This window comes from Hyla sarda, chromosome 8 (genome assembly GCF_029499605.1).
Source record: "Hyla sarda isolate aHylSar1 chromosome 8, aHylSar1.hap1, whole genome shotgun sequence".
Lineage (NCBI taxonomy): Eukaryota > Metazoa > Chordata > Amphibia > Anura > Hylidae > Hyla > Hyla sarda.
In genome coordinates, this window is record NC_079196.1 from 36845691 (window position 1) to 36865243 (window position 19553).

The 19553-nt window shown below is 46.3% G+C and overlaps 1 long non-coding RNA gene across 1 annotated transcript; it reads left to right on the forward strand.

The window, feature by feature from the left end:
- The first annotated feature begins 1789 nt into the window (after positions 1–1789).
- On the forward strand, positions 1790–17409 carry LOC130284871 (uncharacterized). The gene is made up of 3 exons (XR_008847166.1): positions 1790–1930; positions 8698–8921; positions 16814–17409. It is a non-coding gene; the product is annotated as an uncharacterized LOC130284871 (long non-coding RNA).
- The last annotated feature ends 2144 nt before the right edge of the window (positions 17410–19553 follow it).

Below are 19553 nucleotides of genomic sequence, written 5' to 3' on the forward strand. Positions count from 1 at the left end.
AACTCCCCTCTAGCTCTATCTGTATACTGCTGATGCTATCTCTATGAGATCAAGATATATAGTAGTTAAACACCTCCCCACCAGCTCTATCTGTATATTGCTGCTATCTTGGGATCAGGATATATAGTAGGTACAACTACTACACTATCTGTATAAGTTTTTGTGGTACCTTTCCCCAAATTGTGGCAAACATTTTCACAAATTTAACAATTAGGGAAAGCACAGTAAAAAAAAAAAAAAAAAAGGTGTAATTTTTTTAACACTATTTTGGAAAATCGCACCACAGGCATAACCAAACGGCAGCAACTGTGGAAAAAAATGCTTAAAAGTCTACATATGAACATAGTCTGAAATCTTCATAAAACACCTCAATTAGGTGAAATCACTTTCGCTTCATTGCAATATGAATATGCTCTTAAAAACACACAATTAATTAAAAAAAAACTAATTAAAACTCACCAGCCCACTTATGACCTTAGCAATTTAGGCTGCTGGAGTCTAGCTGGGTAATTAGATGACAAGGTGCGGTGATGAGACTCCACCCTGTCTTCTCTCTCTAAACCTAAGGGCTTAATGGGAAATGTAGGCAGCGTTAGAAAATCATTTCAGTGATGGAATTGGAATCAGCATGGCTGCCACATGAGCAAAAGCAGGTAAGTACAAGGAATACACAAAAACCATTTACATTATTGTCTAATAGGCTATGCTGCACTATATAATACATGCTATTTTAGGGGATGTATTCTTTAAAATGCAATGTCCTGCTAAAAATAAATTTCACCTGATGACACAATGTTTGCATTAAAGAGTAGCTCCCAACATCCTTTTTTCTCTGTCCCTGCCTATTGCCCATCCATCCCTAACCCCCTCCCTGCCTTTAATTTTTTTTTTTACTGTCTTAGAAATGGCTTTTTATCTACCTGGTAGTGTGCTCCCTTACCAGGCAGATTTCCCCAGCAGGCGTGACGTCACTGATGCCTGCAGGGGGACGACTTCCGCCCTTAGCTCATCTATACAGGGTGCCTCCAGTTGTTTCACGACTACAACTCCCAGCTTGCCCTGACATCTATTGACTGTCAGTGCATGCTGGGAGTTGTAATGGTGAAACAACTGGAGGCACCCTGTGTTGAAAACAATATTTTTGTTCCGCCTCGCAACCCGCCACCCCGAACCCTGCAACCCGCCACCCCGAACCCCGCAACCCGTATATTACCCATAATGCAAAATTTATACAGAGATGGTAAGCGTTTTCTGTATAAATAAAATTATCACGAAAATGCCAATATATTTTTGCATGATTGACATGCTATGTACTAATGAATTTGTTTACATCCACTAGACCTCTTGGGTATTAGTTCTCACTGAGGAGATCCAGCTGACCTATAAGTCTTATATTCATCGCTAAATGGCAAAAGAAACTGTCTCTCAAGTGCTAACTATTGGTAGATATCTAGTAATTGAAATGTGATTAAAAAAATTGCTTTGAAATAGAATTAGGGATAGTCGTATTTAGTCTGTATAATGTAGAGTGGATTATCAGCCTTGCCTACCAGCCCCTGCCTGTTTTCTGGCCCATTCCAACCATTTCCATACTGTGTCTGCTCTGCACTGTCTGCACCAGGGCCGGACTGGCTTACCGGGATACCGGAAAATCCCCGGTAGGCTGCTGCCCTGTGGGCCGGCAGTGGCTGGAGCGCAGGCTGCCTGAGTCCCAACAAGTCACTGTATCCGTCTGTCAGCTGCAGCATCACACACGGGTCTGAGGCTCCTGACAGCTGACACAGTGAGCGGAGGTCTGGGGTACAGAGTCTGTAATGGGAGCCGTACAGACAAGACACTCCCCTCTACTCTCTGCCTCCTCACTGCTCCTGGCCCCTCCTCCTGTCCCCACAGTGACTGCAGCTGCTCGGGGGAGGATCTGATATACTGGGTGAGAGGAAAAGGGAACCTAATGTTATTACTATGTAAGGGAAAGGGTGGGAGTCCTGTTATGGGGTGTGTGGGGGTCTGGTAAGAGGGAGACCTATTATGTGGGGGCTGCAGAGGGGGACCTGTGTGGATGTGTGTGTTTGGGGGGGGGGCTGCAGGGGATGTTAGGGTCTGCAGAGGGGGACCTGTAATGTTAGGGGCTGCAGAGGGGGACCTGTGATGTTAGGGGCTGCAGAGGGGGACCTGTGATGTTAGGGGCTGCAGAGGGGAGACCTGTGATGTTATGGGCTGCAGAGGGGAGACCTGTGATGTTAGGGTCTGCAGAGGGGGAGACCTGTGATGTGGGGGGGGCTGCACAGGGGGACCTGTGATGTGGGGGGCTGCAGAGGGGGGACCTGTGATGTAAGGGTCTGCAGAGGGGGACGGACCTGTGATGGTTCGGGGGGCTGCACAGGGGGACCTGTGATGTGGGGGGCTGCAGAGGGAGACCTGTGATGTTAGGGGCTGCAGAGGGGGACCTGTGATGTGGGGGGCTGCAGAGGGGGACCTGTAATGTTAGGGGCTGCAGAGGGGGACCTGTGATGTTAGGGGCTGCAGAGGGGGACCTGTGATGTTAGGGTCTGCAGAGGGGGACCTGTGATGTTAGGGTCTGCAGAGGGGAGACCTGTGATGTTAGGGTCTGCAGAGGGGGACGGACCTGTGATGTGGGGGGGGGGCTGCACAGGGGGACCTGTGATGTGGGGGGCTGCAGAGGGGGACCTGTGATTTTAGGGTCTGCAGAGGGGGACCTGTGATGTGGGGGGCTGCAGAGGGAGACCTGTGATGTTAGGGGCTGCAGAGGGGGACCTGTGATGTGGGGGGCTGCAGAGGGGGACCTGTAATGTTAGGGGCTGCAGAGGGGGAGACCTGTGATGTTATGGGCTGCAGAGGGGGTCCTGTGATGTTAGGGTCTGCAGAGGGGGACCTGTGATGTTAGGGGCTGCAGAGGGGGACCTGTGATATTAGGGTCTGCAGAGGGGGACCTGTGATGTGGGGGCTGCAGAGGGGGACCTGTGATATTAGGGTCTGCAGAGGGGGACCTGTGATGTGGGGGGCTGCAGAGGGAGACCTGTGATGTTAGGGGCTGCAGAGGAGGACCTGTGATGTTAGGGGCTGCAGAGGGGGACCTGTGATGTGGGGGGCTGCAGAGGGAGACCTGTGATGTTAGAGGCTGCAGAGGGAGACCTGTGATGTTAGAGGCTGCAGAGGGAGACCTGTGATGTTAGGGGCTGCAGAGGAGGACCTGTGATGTTAGGGGCTGCAGAGGGGGACCTGTGATGTTAGGGGCTGCAGAGGGAGACCTGTGATGTTAGAGGCTGCAGAGGGAGACCTGTGATGTTAGGGGCTGCAGAGGGGGACCTGTGATGTGGGGGGCTGCAAAGGGGGACCTGTAACGTTAGGGGCTGCAGAGGGGGAGACCTGTGATGTTATGGGCTGCAGAGGGGGTCCTGTGATGTTATGGTCTGCAGAGGGGGACCTGTGATGTTAGGGGCTGCAGAGGGGGACCTGTGATATTAGGGTCTGCAGAGGGGGACCTGTGATGTGGGGGCTGCAGAGGGGGACCTGTGATATTAGGGTCTGCAGAGGGGGACCTGTGATGTGGGGGGCTGCAGAGGGAGACCTGTGATGTTAGGGGCTGCAGAGGGGGACCTGTGATGTTAGGGGCTGCAGAGGGGGACCTGTGATGTGGGGGGCTGCAGAGGGAGACCTGTGATGTTAGGGGCTGCAGAGGGGGACCTGTGATGTTAGGGTCTGCAGAGGGGGACCTGTGATCTTAGGGGCTGCAGAGGGGGACCTGTGATGTGGGGGGCTGCAGAGGGAGACCTGTGATGTGGGGGGCTGCAGAGGGGGTCCTGTGATGTTATGGGCTGCAGAGGGAGACCTGTGATGTGGGGGGCTGCAGAGGGAGACCTGTGATGTAAGGGGCTGCAGAGGGGGACCTGTGATGTGGGGGGCTGCAGAGGGGGACCTGTGATGTTAGGGGCTGCAGAGGGGGTCCTGTGATGTTAGGGGCTGCAGAGGGGGACCTGTGATGTGGGGGGCTTGAGACGGGGGGAACTGTGATATGAGGGGCTGGAAAGGGGATACCTGTGATGTGGGGGGCTGCAGAGGGGATGCTTTTGATGTAGGGGGCTGGAGACGGGGGGACCTGTGATGTGGGGGGCTGGAGACGTGGGGACCTGTGATGAGGGGGGACCTGTAATGTAGGGTAAGGGGGTAGGTTCTGGGAAGAGGAGACCTGCTGTTACTACTTTGTAGGGGAGGGGCACTTTGTTTGTTTTTTTGCAATTTAAGTTGTTTATTCATTATTTCTAAATAACTATGTTTTTTATATTGAACTACAGTCAAGGGGAACCTGTTATCAGTTTTATGTTGCCCAAACAGTGGGTGATTTGTCCTCAGGGCGGGTCTCAGCAGGGCAGGTGACCCATCTCTCCCTCTATCAGTGGTCTCCAAACTGTGGATCTCCAGCTGTTGCTAAACTAAAACTCCCAGCAGAATGACAACTCCCAGCATGCACAGACTGTTGTTGGAAACGCTAACAGTCCACAGTTTGAAGAAATAGGGGAGATTTATCAAAGCCTGTACAAAGGAAATGTTGCCCAGTTGATTGGTGAGTGCTTCCAATAATGTTCTACTGTGAGACTGTTATGATTACTGCTATAAACTATTGGGATTGAGCACTCCGTCTGTATGCAGGAACCTGCAAAGTCGGGAAAAGGTGTAGTGTTGGACTTTGTAGTGCTGACCACTGTCTTCCAGGGTCTCCATATACACTGCTAGAGACAAGAGAGATGTGTCAATCAAGCCGGCTGGGCAGGGAGCAGCCGCCAGGACCCGCCCCTTTGACTATTTACCTGTATTCTGGTAGCATTTTCAAACTATGTCTCAATGTTACAATGCCTGCACCAGTGTTATGCTGCCCACTGTATTTTAACCCTATGTAATATCTACTACGGGAGGGGGGGGGACAGTAAAAAAAACAAAAACCCTCTCTAAAATTCCTCGCTTTTACACTGCCACTGAAATGACGGAATTCTGTCCCTGGTATCTGGCACTTTCGGTTAGGTGACGTGACGTCACATGGCCAGCCATCCAACCATTGTTTCGGACTGTAATTGAATGAGCAGCTGTGTGAGATCAGGTTACCTAACCCAGAAGTGCTGGACACTGGGAACTGAGTTCCGTGACTCTGGCGGTAGCGCAAGTGCAAAAATGTTTTTTTTTTTATTTATTTTTTTACTGTTTTCCCCAAGTGGATATTACATAGCCTTAATACCCCCATTACTGTGTTGTATGTTGAGGCTGCACCCCTTTGACTTCAGGGCACAGCCACAGCATAGTTCTCTTATAGAGGCCTGGCAAATCAAGTGCCAGGCTTCCCTGTCCCTTCCCTGCAGCCAGCGGCTGCCATAATGACACAATGCTGTGGGGCTGGTATGACAATTATTCCAGGGCTGGTTTTTAGCCCCAGTCCGGCCCTGGTCGGCACCCATCGGTGTATGGTCTGTCCCGGCACTACACACTGCTACACCATCCTACCAGCACCCCCAGGTTCCCAAGGGCACTTTTTATAATACTGGTGTCTTCTTATGTGGCAGGGGGCCTCTGGGTGTGACAGGTACCACTGAAACCCCTATAGCTACAGCCCTGATTGAGAAGGAAAATTTAGTCCCCAATAGTCAAAATATGTTATGTAATTTAGGCTAAGTTCACATCAGTGTCTAAGCTCAGTTCATGAGTTCCATCACAGAGTTCGTTTCTAGGTTGGACGGGACGGTCCGTTGCACACCAGACACCAATGTCTCCCTACGGATTCCATTACCATGAACACGTGAATGCAGTCGTCTGTCTTGTTTTCAGCTGGTTTCACTTATTTTGCAGAATTTGAGTGGAAAAAAATAAAGATCTGCGGTCTGCTCAAATCCTGCTATTTGATGGATTCAGTGAACAGAGTTCCAACACTGATGTGAACGAGGCCTTGATATCACTATTTATATAGCTACTGTGATTGGAATGCATCAATAGTACAAGGAAATATCATAAACTTTGTAACATATTTTATTAAACCAAAATGCTTCTTTCTTCTGTTGTGAAGCTTCTTCCCTGACACCCTCCCACCCCCTCTCCTTTGAGTCTGTATTCCACTCTGAAAATCAGCTCAGCTTTGTCCTGTGTCTGCAAGACAAACAATACAAGTCTACGGAAGGGGGGGAGCTCCACCCACCAGCTCTGGGAGAACTGAAAATTAGAGATGAAGCCTGAAGAGCAGCAATCTGGTGAAAAAGACCATATACTAGTTATATACAGTGGTCCCTCAACATACGATGGTAATCCGTTCCAAATGAACCATCTTTTGTTGAAATCATCGAATGTTGAGGGATCCGTGCAATGTAAAGTATAGGACAATGGTCTACAACCTGCAGACCTCCAGATGTTGCAAAACTACAACTCCCAGCATGCCCGGACAGCCAACGGCTGTCCGGGCATGCTGGGAGTTGTAGTTTTGCAATATCTGGAGGTCCGCAGGTTGAAGACCACTGGTATTGGAGGTTATACTCACGTGTCCCCGCCGCTCCGGACCGTCACCGCTCATCACCGCTGCCTTGGATGTCGCCCTCCATCGCTGTCGCCGCGTCCCCGGGGTGTCCCCGACACTTCAAGAAGGTCTCTGCTGTCTGGGAACGTCGCTCTCCATCGCCGCCATCACGTCGCTATGCACGCCGCTCCTATTGGATGATGGGACGGCGTGTGCGGCGACGTGATGACGAGGAAGGAGAGCGCCGGCGATGCAGGAGATCCCGAAGAGGACGCGCCGGAGCCCTGAGGACCGGTAAGTGATCGTCAGCGGACCACACTGGGCACCGTAAACGGCTATCCGGTGGCAGCTGAAGCAGTCTGCGCTGCCGGATAGCCGTTTATGCGATGGCCCCGACATAAAAAAGCATCGTATGTTGATGCTGCCTTCGACATGCGATGGCCTCTGAGAGGCCATCGTATGTTGAAATGATCGTATGTCGGGGCCATCTTAGGTCGGGGGGTCACTGTAAGTGCTGCTCCTCATGTACATAAACAGGGTAGTGCATCCTAAAAGGTCACTTGAAAGGAAAGGTACACTTTAAGATCTCTTATGGTGTGCGCGCCCTATATGTCTGACCATACTTTCCTTCCACCATGTATAGTTTTTGATCGAGTGAGTTGATACTTTTCAGAGATGATACCTGGTGTGAGGCCTCCAGCTTCTACAATCCTATTTCCATGTTCTCTGAGTTACAAGTCATATATGAACAAACCCTTCCACTATTTCCCCCATTACATACGGTCATGCGATGGAGGCCTACTACGGCATATGAATTAATATAAAAATAGATTTGTTTTTTTATTTTCTTTTTTTTTTGTCATTTTTATCTTTTGTTATTTAAATACGGTTAAATACAAATCTCTTTACATCAGATAGGAATTCTATTATTTCAATAAAATACATTTATAAAGAGTCATACTGGCAAATAAAAAGATAAACTCATTTCCAGCAGCTGAGATGTAGCGCCTGGCGCTCTCCACCTTGCTTTCTCACTGTCATTCTGCAGACAGATCCTGGGTTGTTTCCTGTCACCACCGGCGCACACCGCTCACCAGTCGGCACAGTTGGACAGGCCCTAATTAGAGCTACTTGGGGTAGTCAGTACCAGTGTCTGTGTCAGCATCTCACTTACACCGCCATACAGCGCAGAGAAGGGGCTGACAGCTGAGAACACACAACATCAGGTCCCTCGCCTTCACCTACAGCAATACAATGAATGTTGCATGACTGATAATGTTATGGGGAAGTGTGTAAAATAATGTTCCCTATGTAAATGAGCCTCAAATGAACCTGTCAGCTTTTATTTTGCCTCCCTTGTTACGTTGTAACAAAGACCAAAAAATTGACCTAAAATGCTTTACATCCATTTCCAGCACCAGGATTTTTTTTAATGATAACAGAGCTGTCAACGTGTCATTCCGGGATATTTTCCTCCATTATTTCTCCAACCAAAATAGTTAACGGTTTTGAATATTTTGTTTTCATATCAGATGGACAAGGAATACAGCAAATTGTTATGTAGTAAACAAAATGTATTTATATGGAGAGATCTGTCTGATAATGTAGGGGAGTAATTGGGAAATACGGCAGAAATGGAACAAAATGTAATGAATGGTCAGAGAGAAGGGAAAGTGGAAGGTGGATTTATAATTCAAAAATGGTTTCATAGATAGATAGATAGATGATAGATATGAGATAGATAGATAGATAGATAGATATGAGATAGATATGAGATAGATATGAGATAGATAGATAGATATGAGATAGATAGATAGATATGAGATAGATAGATAGATATGAGATAGATAGATATGAGATAGATATGAGATAGATAGATATGAGATAGATATGAGATAGATAGATATGAGATAGATAGATATGAGATAGATATGAGATAAATAGATAGATAGATAGATAGATATGAGATAGATATGAGATGGATATGAGATAGATATGAGATAGATATGAGATAGATAGATGTGAGATAGATATGAGATAGATAGATATGAGATATGAGATCTCACTGCACGGTGAAAAAATGTTCAGTGGTTTATTCCATAAAAAAGTGTTTTCACAGCAAGCGATTTTTTCGACCGGGCTCACCTAGTCAAAAACATTTTTTGGTCTAATTATTCCTTTCTTTTCAGTGATGCAGTCGAGGAGGGGACTACAGTTTGCACAAGTGCCACATGAGATCCACGAGAACGCCTTCTCTACCCCAGTGCTCTTCCTTTTGCATTCTACTATTCATGTTTTGGATCTGCAGCTACCTGCAAGTTAACCTGAACAGCAAAGAAGAATGGGTGGATGCCCGGATGATGCCCTTCGGGTGAGCGGATCGGGACAGCAAGATCTCGTCGGTTCCCGAGGTGTAATGTTTCCCTGAGATCACAATGGTTACATGACGCTTCATGCGCCGCCGACCGTGGTTTACGCTCACATCCCCATCCTCCGCAATGCGCTGGAAAACCCAGCATGAGTACAGTACGCTCTCCTTGTATATAGAGGAACTGCACAGCCTTATAATTTAACACAGAATTTGTACAAGATGACACTTTGGGCATACCCTTTGTTCAGATGGCGCTGATGAACGGAACTTTACACACAAGTAGGCGCACAGGTCACTGGAGTCAGTACGTTCCACATGACTTAAAGGGGTGCTCTGGCTCTGAGACATCTTATCCCCTATCCAAACGATAGGGGATAAGATGTCTCACTGCGGGGCTCCCGCCACTGGGGACCCCCGCAATCTTGTATTCGCCACCCACCTGTTTGAGCTGCACGCCGCCGTGCCAACTCACAAACAGCCGGGTGGCGACCATGGGGCCGGAGTATCATGATTTCACGACTCCGCCCCGTGTGACGTCAACCCCCGCTATGCAAGTCTATGGGAGGGGGCGTGACTGCTGTCACGCCCCCTCCCATGGACTTGCATAGCGGGGGTGGGGGGTGTTGTCACATGGGGACGGAGTCGTGACGTTACGATACTCCGGCCCCGTGGTCGCCACCCGCCCGGAGTATCATGACGTCACAACTCCGCCCCCATGTGATGTCACCCCCCTTTGAATAGGGGATAAGATGTCTCAGGGCCGGAGTACCCCTTTAACTTCCTTCTTGCCACCTGGAAGTGCTGCACACAAGGAGTGTGTACAGTATACCCTGGCGTTCCATGTGGGATATAATGGACACTGTGCATGCCGGAGCTCCTCCCTCCCTGCTTCACTGAGGTATCACTAATTAGCACAGACACATGTCCACTATTAATTATGGATGCATTTATGGATGAATTTTATTGTTCTTAAGCACTAAGTTTTATATTTACATAGTAGGGGTTCCCTATGAGTGTGTTGAGTCTTTTCATGAACCTGATCTATGTAATCTTTCCACGGATTGTCTGTAAATGTCTTAATTATTTTGTCACTGTAACACTAATTGTAATATTGGATGTAAGTTATTTATACCCTGCACTTTGTACCATTTGTTGCTTGACATTGGCCGTGAGAGACGGCTGAAACGTCGCCTATGTTGGGTGAAAAAAACCACAGATTCTTTATACTTCCTGAGGGCGGCTGCCATTCTTTGTTTGTGGACTCAAGTCAATTACAGTCTGCACCACCGCATCAGTTTTCAGTGCTGCCCTGTTTCTGGATTTCCAAGATAGATAGATATGAGATAGATGGTTAGATATGAGATAGATAGATAGATGGTTAGCAGTGGCGTTGCGACCCGGGTGCGGGGGGTGCGGCCCGCACCGGGTGACACCAACCTAATGGGGTGACACCAAGACTCCGCAGCACCCACACCCCCTCCCCAGCTACACTTACACCCCCCTATGTGCCCGACCGGCCTCCCATCCGTCAGCACCACCCCCCCCCCCCCTGTGCTGTGTGTGTGGTGCGCCCGTCCGTTAGCAACCCCCCCCCCCCTCACCTTCACCAGTACTGTGCACGGCCTCCGCTCCCACGTCTGCGCCGGCCTGACGTCACACTGCATGGCCGCGCAGGGGGACGTCAGTTACGTCACTCGCATTGCGCCCGGTGAGAAGGATCGCTCTGCGCTGGATAGGTGAGTGTGTGTGTCTGTCTCTATCTATGTTTGTGTGTGTGACTCTGTGTGTGTGTGTGTGTGTGTGTGTGACTGTGTGTGTTTGTGTGACTCTCTGAGTGTGTGTGTGACTGTGTATTTGTGTGCCTCTGTGTGTGACTGTGTTTGTGTGACTCTGTGTGTGTGTGTGTGACTGTGTATTTGTGTGCCTCTGTGTGTGACTGTGTTTGTGTGACTCTGTGTGTGTGTGTGTGACTGTGTTTGTGTGACTCTGTGTGTGTGTGTGACTCTGTGTGTGACTCTGTGTGTGTGACTGTGTGACTCTGTGTGTCTGTCTGTGAGTGTGTGTCTCTCTGACTGTGTGTGTTTGTGTGTGTGTCTCTCTGTGTTGTATGTGTTTTTTTTTTTTGTGTGTGTGTGTGTGTGTGTGGGGAGACTTTGACGCATTGTGGGGAACCTGCGGCCTAATGTGGGGAGTCTATGCTACCTAATGTGGGGAGTGTATGCTACCTAATGTGCGGAGTAAATGCTACCTAATGTGCGGAGTCTATGCTACCTAATGTGGGGAGTCTATGCTACCTAATGTGCGGAGTGTATGCTACCTAATGTGCGGAGTAAATGCTACCTAATGTGCGGAGTCTATGCTACCTAATGTGGGGAGTCTATGCTACCTAATGTGCGGAGTATATGCTACCTAATGTGCGGAGTATATGCTACCTAATGTGCGGAGTCTATGATACCTAATGTGCGGAGTCTATGCTACCTAATGTGGGGAGTCTATGCTAGCTAATGTGGGGAATCTGTGCTACCGAATGTGGGGAAACTGCTACCTAATGTGGGGATTCTGTGCTACCTAATATGGGGAAATTGCTACCTAATGTGGGGTAACTGGTACCTACCTAATGTGGGGAAACTGGTACCAAATGTGGGGAATCAATGCTGCCTAATGTGGGGAAAAGATGCTACCTAATGTGGGGAAACTGCTACCTACCTAATGTGGGGGAACTGCTGCCTACCTAATGCTCCCCCCCTGGCAGTAGCACCCTCATCATCCGCCAGCAACTACCCCCCCCCCCCCCATCAGCACCTCCATCAGCAGATCCTGATGGTGGATGATGGCGGTGCTCCTGCCAGGAGGATGATCCTGCCGATGGATGATGGGGGTGATACTGCCAGGGGGGATGGCCAGTAGCACCCTCATCATCCTTCAGCAACACCCCCCCCCCCCCACTAGTAGCACCCCGATCATCCACTAGCAACACCACCAATACCCCCCTCCCGTGGTAATAGCATCAGCTAACGGATGTTGAGGGTGTTACTGCGGTTGTGGTATTATATTCAGAGGGTGCACTGTATGGCAACGTTATATTCAGAGGGCGCAGTTTGTGGTAGTATTATATTCAGAGGGCGCAGTTTGTGGTAGTATTATTAGAGATGAGCGAACTTACAGTAAATTCGATTCGTCACGAACTTGTCGGCTCAGCAGTTGATGACTTATCCTTAGTTCAGCCTTCAGGTGCTCCGGTGGACTGGAAAAGGTGGATACATTTCTAGGAAAGAGTCTCCTAGGACAATATCCACCTTTTCCAGCCCACGGGAGCACCTGAAAGCTGAACTAATTTATGCAGGAAAAGCCATCAACTGCCGAGCCGAGAAGTTTGTGACGAGTTGAATTTACTGTAGTTTGCTCATCTCTAAGTATTATATTCAGAGGGCGCAGTGGGTGGTAGTAATATATTCAGAATGTACAGTATGTGTTGGTATTATATTCAGAGGGTACAGTATGTGATAGTATTATATTCAGGGGTACAGTATGTGATAGTATTATATTCAGGGGTACAGTATGTGGCAGATTTATATTCAGAGGGTACAGTATATGGTAGTATTATATTCAGAGGGTACAGTATGTGATAGTATTATATTCAGGGGTACAGTATGTGGCAGATTTATATTCAGAGTGTACAGTATGTGTTGGTATTATATTCAGAATGTACAGTGTTTGGTATTATTATATTCAGTGGGTATGGTGTATGGAAGGTTTATAATCAAAGAGTATAGTGTATAGTAGTATTATATTTAGAGGATACAGTGTCTGGCAGGTTTATAATAATAATTGTTTTCATATAGAGGATGAGAATGCGCTGACATAGTGAGGAGACGTCTGGGCGTCACATTCTACAGACAGAAGTTTTAGCTGGACCAGGCGGTATGTACCATCTGAATTAGATAAGGGAAGACTATAGAGAAGACGTCACCTGTAGTCACTGATATCATTGTGTATTCTCCTCTCTGTGTCCTATCAGAGCTGTAGTCGCTTGTCAGTTCTACAGTTATGGTCAGTGAAACTACAACTCCCAGCATAACCTCACCACTGCATAAAGGGGTACTCTACTGGAAAACATTTTTTTTAATCAACTGGTGCTACAAAGTTAAACAGATTTGTAAATTACTTCTATTTAAAAATCTTAATCCTTCCAGTACTTATTAGCTGCTGTATAAGCGATTCACAGGAAGTTATTTTCTTTTTTAATTTCTTTTCTGTCTGACTACAGTGCTCTCTGCTGACACCTCTGTCCATGTCAAGAACTGTCCATAGTAGGAGCAAATCCCCATAGCAAACCTATCCTGCTCTGGACAGTTCCTGACATGGACAGAGGTGTCAGCAAATAGCACTGTGGTCAGATTGGAAAGAACTACGCAACTTCCTGTGGAGCATACACCAGCTTATAAGTACTGTAAGTATTAAGATTTTAAATAGAAGTAATTTAAAAATCTGTTTAACTTTCTGGCACCAGTTGATATAAAAGTAAATGTTTTCCAGTGGAGTACCCCTTTAAGTAATTCTGGGAGCTGTATATTTAAATGGTGAAAACTTCTTTAACACTTTCCCATTCTGTGGCAACTGGTATATCTGATTATTATACTGGAATTTCTCACAATGCGCTACAACAGTGGTGTCTGTCACAACAGGCTAAAAACTTACTGGGGGGAGGGGGGAGGTATGGGGGTGACACCATTTTCTACCGCACCGGGTGACACCAACCCTAGCAACGCCACTGATGGTTAGATATGAGATAGATAGATAGATATGAGATAGATAGATAGATATGAGATAGATAGATAGATAGATAGATAGATAAATAGATATGAGATAGATAGATAGATAGATAGATAGATAGATAGATGGATATGAGATAGATAGATAGATAGATAGATATGAGATAGATAGATATGAGATAGATAGATAGATAGATATTAGATAGATATGAGATAGATAGATAGAAAGATTATAGATATGGGATAGATATGTGGTGACTGGGTGAGGCAATGATGTAACAGGGTCTGGTGGTATTAACCCTTGGTTTGTCGTGACACCAGGTTGCGGTTGTTTTGTATAGAAGGCCCTGCCAACAACGGGCCCACAAACGGCAGGATAATAAACGGAATATCCACAGCAGGATTTATGAGATAACTGGAACTTTACTTAACTTGTTGTGCAAACAGTCTTTACAATTCAACAGTTTCTCCTGAGGTAACCAGGATGCAGGTTCCTCACATGCCTGGCTGGGACTAATAGTCTGGAGCTTTAAGCAGGCCACTGTGCTACTAATTGTAGGATTTGAGTTGAATAGTAGTCACAAAGAATTTGTAGATAGAGCTTTATAACTCACGGTTTTAGTGGCTGCTGGATCTTTAGGCTTTGGCCTAGGTAAGATGAATTGAGATATGCTGATTGTGCTTGGCTGAAATCCAGGGACTAAGAGAGCGGAGCAAGAGAGCCAATTTAGAGACTACAGTCCCTGATATACTAGGGGGCTGGACTAATCCCATTGGTTGTCAAGCCTGGAGGTCCTGAACCCAGAGAACTCGACAGTGTCAGACAGTGTCAACATGACAGTATCACATGACCCCGGAAAGTCCTATACACTATACAATACAACTTTGTACATAGCTTTATATATAACGACCAATATACATTACACCTTTATAATGCATTTTGTGAGGCGAGTAAAGGGTTAACCCTGCAGGAGAGCCCTGTGGAATGGAGGGACTCTAACTGAGGGTACTTTAGACAGGGACAGGACAAGGTCCTGTACCAGGACACCACAGATAGATAAGATATAGATAGATAGATAGATATGAGATGATAGATAGATAGATATGAGATAGATAGATATATGTGAGATAGGTAGATAGATAGATATGAGACAGATAGATAGATAGATAGATAGATAGATAAATAGATATGATAGACAGATATGAGATAGATAGATATGAGATAGATAGATATGAGACAGAGAGATAGATAGATAGATAGATAGATAGATATGAGGTAGATAGAGAGATATCTAGATCGATATGAGATAGATAGATAGATATGAGGTAGATAGATATGAGATAGTTAGATAGATATGAGGTAGATAGAGAGATAGATAGATACATAGATAGATAGATATGAGGTAGATAGATAAATAAAAAAAACAGAAGAATACAGCAGCACACTGCTAGCACAAAGATACCGATAAAACATGAAATGCTATATTGCTACATTGCAAATTATTAGGTACTTAGCTCACAATTTGGCGGCCAAATAGTTTGGACCATCCCACCACGATAAGGTGACCTCATTGGGACGGACCCTACACTGTGAATATGCCTCTGTGCAGTCAGTTACTAGGCTTGTAAGGTCTGAAACATCCAACACCTTATAAAGATGGGTGGGGTGCAGAAGCCAACATGGAGGTAGCCACTCCCCCATATGTATAACGCAAACAAGGATAAGCTGGCAAGCACTACTGATACCAAACTACTGCATGGACCTGGCATACAGGTGCACACTGCTAGGCCAAATATACAAGATCCATGCATTAGTTTGGTATCAGTAAGTGCTGGCCAACTTATCCTTGTTTGTGTTATAGATAGATAAATAGATACAGGGCCGTCTCTGCATATAGGCAAAATAGGCAGCCGCCTGGAGCGCATTCCTGATAGGGGCACCGCTCTGCTTGCAGCAATAAAGTCAGCCAGCATCCAAAGTACCCACCCATCCAGCAAAACCCAGTCACCCCAGTAGTAAAGTGATTACATGAGGAGGTTTGTTACAGTGTTTCATCCCAGTAGTAAGGTAGTTAATTTAGGGGCGGCAAAATTAGTTTTTGCCTAGGGTGGCAAAAATCCTTGCACCAGGCCTGGATAGATAGATGGATAGATAGGTGGATAGATAGCAACATGAGAATACAGCAGCACACTGCTAGCACAAGGATATAGATAAAACATGAGTATATAGATACAACATGAGTATATAGATAGAACATGAGAAGCTATTCAGCTATGGTGTAGCAATGAAATAGTGAGATACTTAGCTTGCAATTTGGCGGCCAAATAGGTGGATGGATAGATAGATATCCAAAAATAAGAAACTCCAGCAGCACACCAGTATAGTGAAAAACAATTGTGAAGTTTATTCACCCAAAGTCTTGCGACGTTTCGGCCGTCCAATTACAGCCTTTCTCAAGCATGCTTGAGAAAGGCTGTAACTGGACGGCCGAAACGTCGCAAGACTTTGGGTGAATAAATTTCACAATTGTTTTTCACTATACTGGTGTGCTGCTGGAGTTTCTTATTTTTGGATATCTACTTCAAGTCTCCGGACCAGAGCTTATACCAGCACCCGGCACCTGAGCAACCTCTAGTTGTGCTGCTTCTTCCGGTATCATCTGTAGATAGATAGATAGATAAGAAATAGATAGATAGATAGATAGGTAGATGGATGGATGGATAGATAGATAGATAGATAGGAGATAGATAGATAGATATGAGATAGATAAATAGATAGATATGAGATAGATAGATAGATAGATAGATAGATAGATATGAGAGAGATAGATAGATAGATAGATAGATAGATAGATAGATAGATAGATAGATAGGAGATAGAAAGATAGATAGACAGATTCTACAAGAGTTTTATTACACAAGTGCATTCTATAATCCAGATGCCGGTGTCACTTCCACAGGAAGCCCTGAGTGATCTCCCGCTCTGTGTGATCGCCTGCGCTGAGTGTGTTCGCCCCGTCCGTCTCTCTTCTCCGAGAGCATAATATGGAGCGTTACAATGTGGATAGTGACATTGTCAAGTCATCAGGAATTGCTGATTATAGCGCTAAATATTGATTTCTGCTTCAGAAGTGTCAAAATTTCCTTTCTCTCCTTAATTAGAACTTCCCGTAAGCACTACAGAGGAACCCACAGAATACATCAGATGTGAGTGAGGAGAAGTGCGCTACAGGAACATAATTGTGACCTCTTGTCTTCTCCTCGCCTCCCGAGTTTGGAGATGACTCCAGCTGTCTTCCCTGCCCTTCTCAATACATGTGATAATCATACTCATTTTTCCCAGTCTAACCAGACATAGACTCTACTAAGACTGGGATTTTTTTTTTCTTTATATGATTTGGAACCATTGGATCTGCAGTGATATAACAAAAAAAAATAAAAAAAAATACAAAGCTTAAAGTGCCAGAAGGTGCCTTTTTCTATTTGTTTGTTTCATGGTACGCTGCACCAGGCAATGACCTGTGACGGGAGAGCCGGGCACACAACAGAAACAGCTTCACCCGCTCAAAGAAAACGTAAAATTAACAATGATCCGTTCATTGCTCTATGCAGGGAATCGGAAGGATACATTTTGTTACCGCTGTTTTATCATGATTATAGCTGGTCGATCCGATTAAGGCTGGAGTCTGCATTACGGTCACAATATTCCGATTTATGCCGTTCTTCACAACCCTGGAACATGGAGGGTACAGACGTATAGTAGCACTCACATTTGGGTCCTGGTGGCCCTCGGGGGGGGGGACGGACGGACGGAAATGTCTGTGTGCCCCATAAAAAGATGACAGTATTATATATGGCTTCACATTACACATTGAATTAAATCAAAGTTAGAACCTAATTTATTAAATCAAATACTGTTTGTTTATTTTTATTTTTTCGTTTTTTTGTAATATTTCTTCATAAGTACAATTAAGATGTATTATGCTAAAAAAAAACGTATATCCCCTATTCAAAGAGTAGGGGATGAGTTTTAGATTGCTGGGGTGGGAGGGGATCTGATCATTGGACCCCCCCACAATCTCTTGCATGGGGCCTTGGCTCTCCTGGTTAGCTGAGCATGTCGACCCCCCACCCCACAATGCGGCGGCCGACACGCCCCCTTCGTGTATCACTAGAGATATAAGGAGGGGGCGCATCGGTCACTGCTTTGTGCAGGTGTCGTGACGCTTGGTTCCCAGAGAGAGCCGAGGCCCCCCCGTACAGGAGATCGCAGGGGGGTCTCAGCGGTCAAACCTGTCCCCCTATTCTTTGGATAGGGGATACGTGTTTCAGCGTGATACAAGTGTTTCCCAACCAGGGTGCCTCCAGCTGTTACAAAACTACAACTCCCAGCACTCCCGGACAGCCAAAGGCTCATATGCCTATGTAAAGTGTTCGGCGGGCGCAGTAGAGGGCACAGAAGCGAAGGAGTGACAAGGGGATTTTGGAGAGTACGTTTTTCTGAAATGGTTTTTGGGGGGCATGTTGCATTTAGGAAGCCCCTATGGTGCCAGAACAGCAAAAAAAAAAACACATGGCATACCATTTTGGAAACTAGACCCCTTGAGGAACGTAACAAGGAATAAAGTGAGCCTTAATATCCCACAGGTGTTTCACGACTTTTAAAAGACTTGTAAAAAAAAAAAATTGTAACAAGGAATAAAGTGAGCCTTAATACCCCACAGGTGTTCCACCACTTTTGCATATGTAAAAAAAAAAATGTGTTTTCCCTAAAATGTGTTTCCCCCCCAAATTTCACATTTTTGCAAGGGTTAATAGCAGAAAATACCCCCCAAAATTTGTAAACCCATCTCTTCTGAGTATGGAGGTACCCCATAAGTTGACCTAAAGTGCACTATGGGCGAACTACAATGCTCAGAAGAGAAGGAGTCATATTTGGCTTTTTGAGAGCAAATTTTGCTCGGGGGGCATGTCGCATTTAGGAAGCCCCTATGGTGCCAGGACAGCAAAAAAAAAAAACACATGGCATACTATTTTGGAAACTAGACCCCTTGAGGAACGTAACAAGGGGTACAGTGAGCATTTACCCCCCCCCCCCCCACCCCCACTGGTGTCTGACAGATCTTTGGAAAAGTGGGCCGTACAAAAGTTTTCATTTTCACGGACCACTGTTCCAAAGATCTGTCAGACACCTGTGGGGGGGGTAAATTCTCACTGCACCCCTCATTACATTCCGTGAGTGGTGTAGTTTCCGAAATGGGGTCACATGTTTTTTTTTGCGTTTGTCAAAACCGCTGTAACAATCAGCCACCCCTGTGCAAATCACCTCAAATGTACATGGTGCACTCTCCCTTCTGGGCCTTGTTGTGTGCCCCCAGAGCACTTTGCGCCCACATATGGGGTATCTCCGTAGTTGGGAGAAATTGCGTTACAAATTTTGGGGGGCTTTTTTCCCTTTTACCTCTTGTGAAAATGTCAAGTATGGGGCAACACCAGCATGTTAGTGTAAAAAATTAAATTTTTTAACACTAACATTCTGGTGTAGACCCCCAACATTTCCTTTTCATGAAGGGTTAAAGGAGAAAAAGCCCCCAAAACCTTGTAACGCAATTTCTCCCGGGTACGGCGATACCCCATATGTGACCCTAAACTGTTGACTTGAAATACGACAGGGCTCCAAAGTGAGAGAGCGCCATGCGCATTTGAGGCCTAAATTAGGGACTTGCATAGGGGTGGACATAGGGGTATTCTGCACCAGTGATTCCCAAACAGGGTGCCTCCAGCTGTTGCAAAACTCCCAGCATGCTTGGACAGTCAATGGCTGTCCGGCAATACTGGGAGTTGCTGTTTTGCAACAGCTGGAGGCTCTGCTTTGGAAACAGTGGTATACCGGACGTTCTTA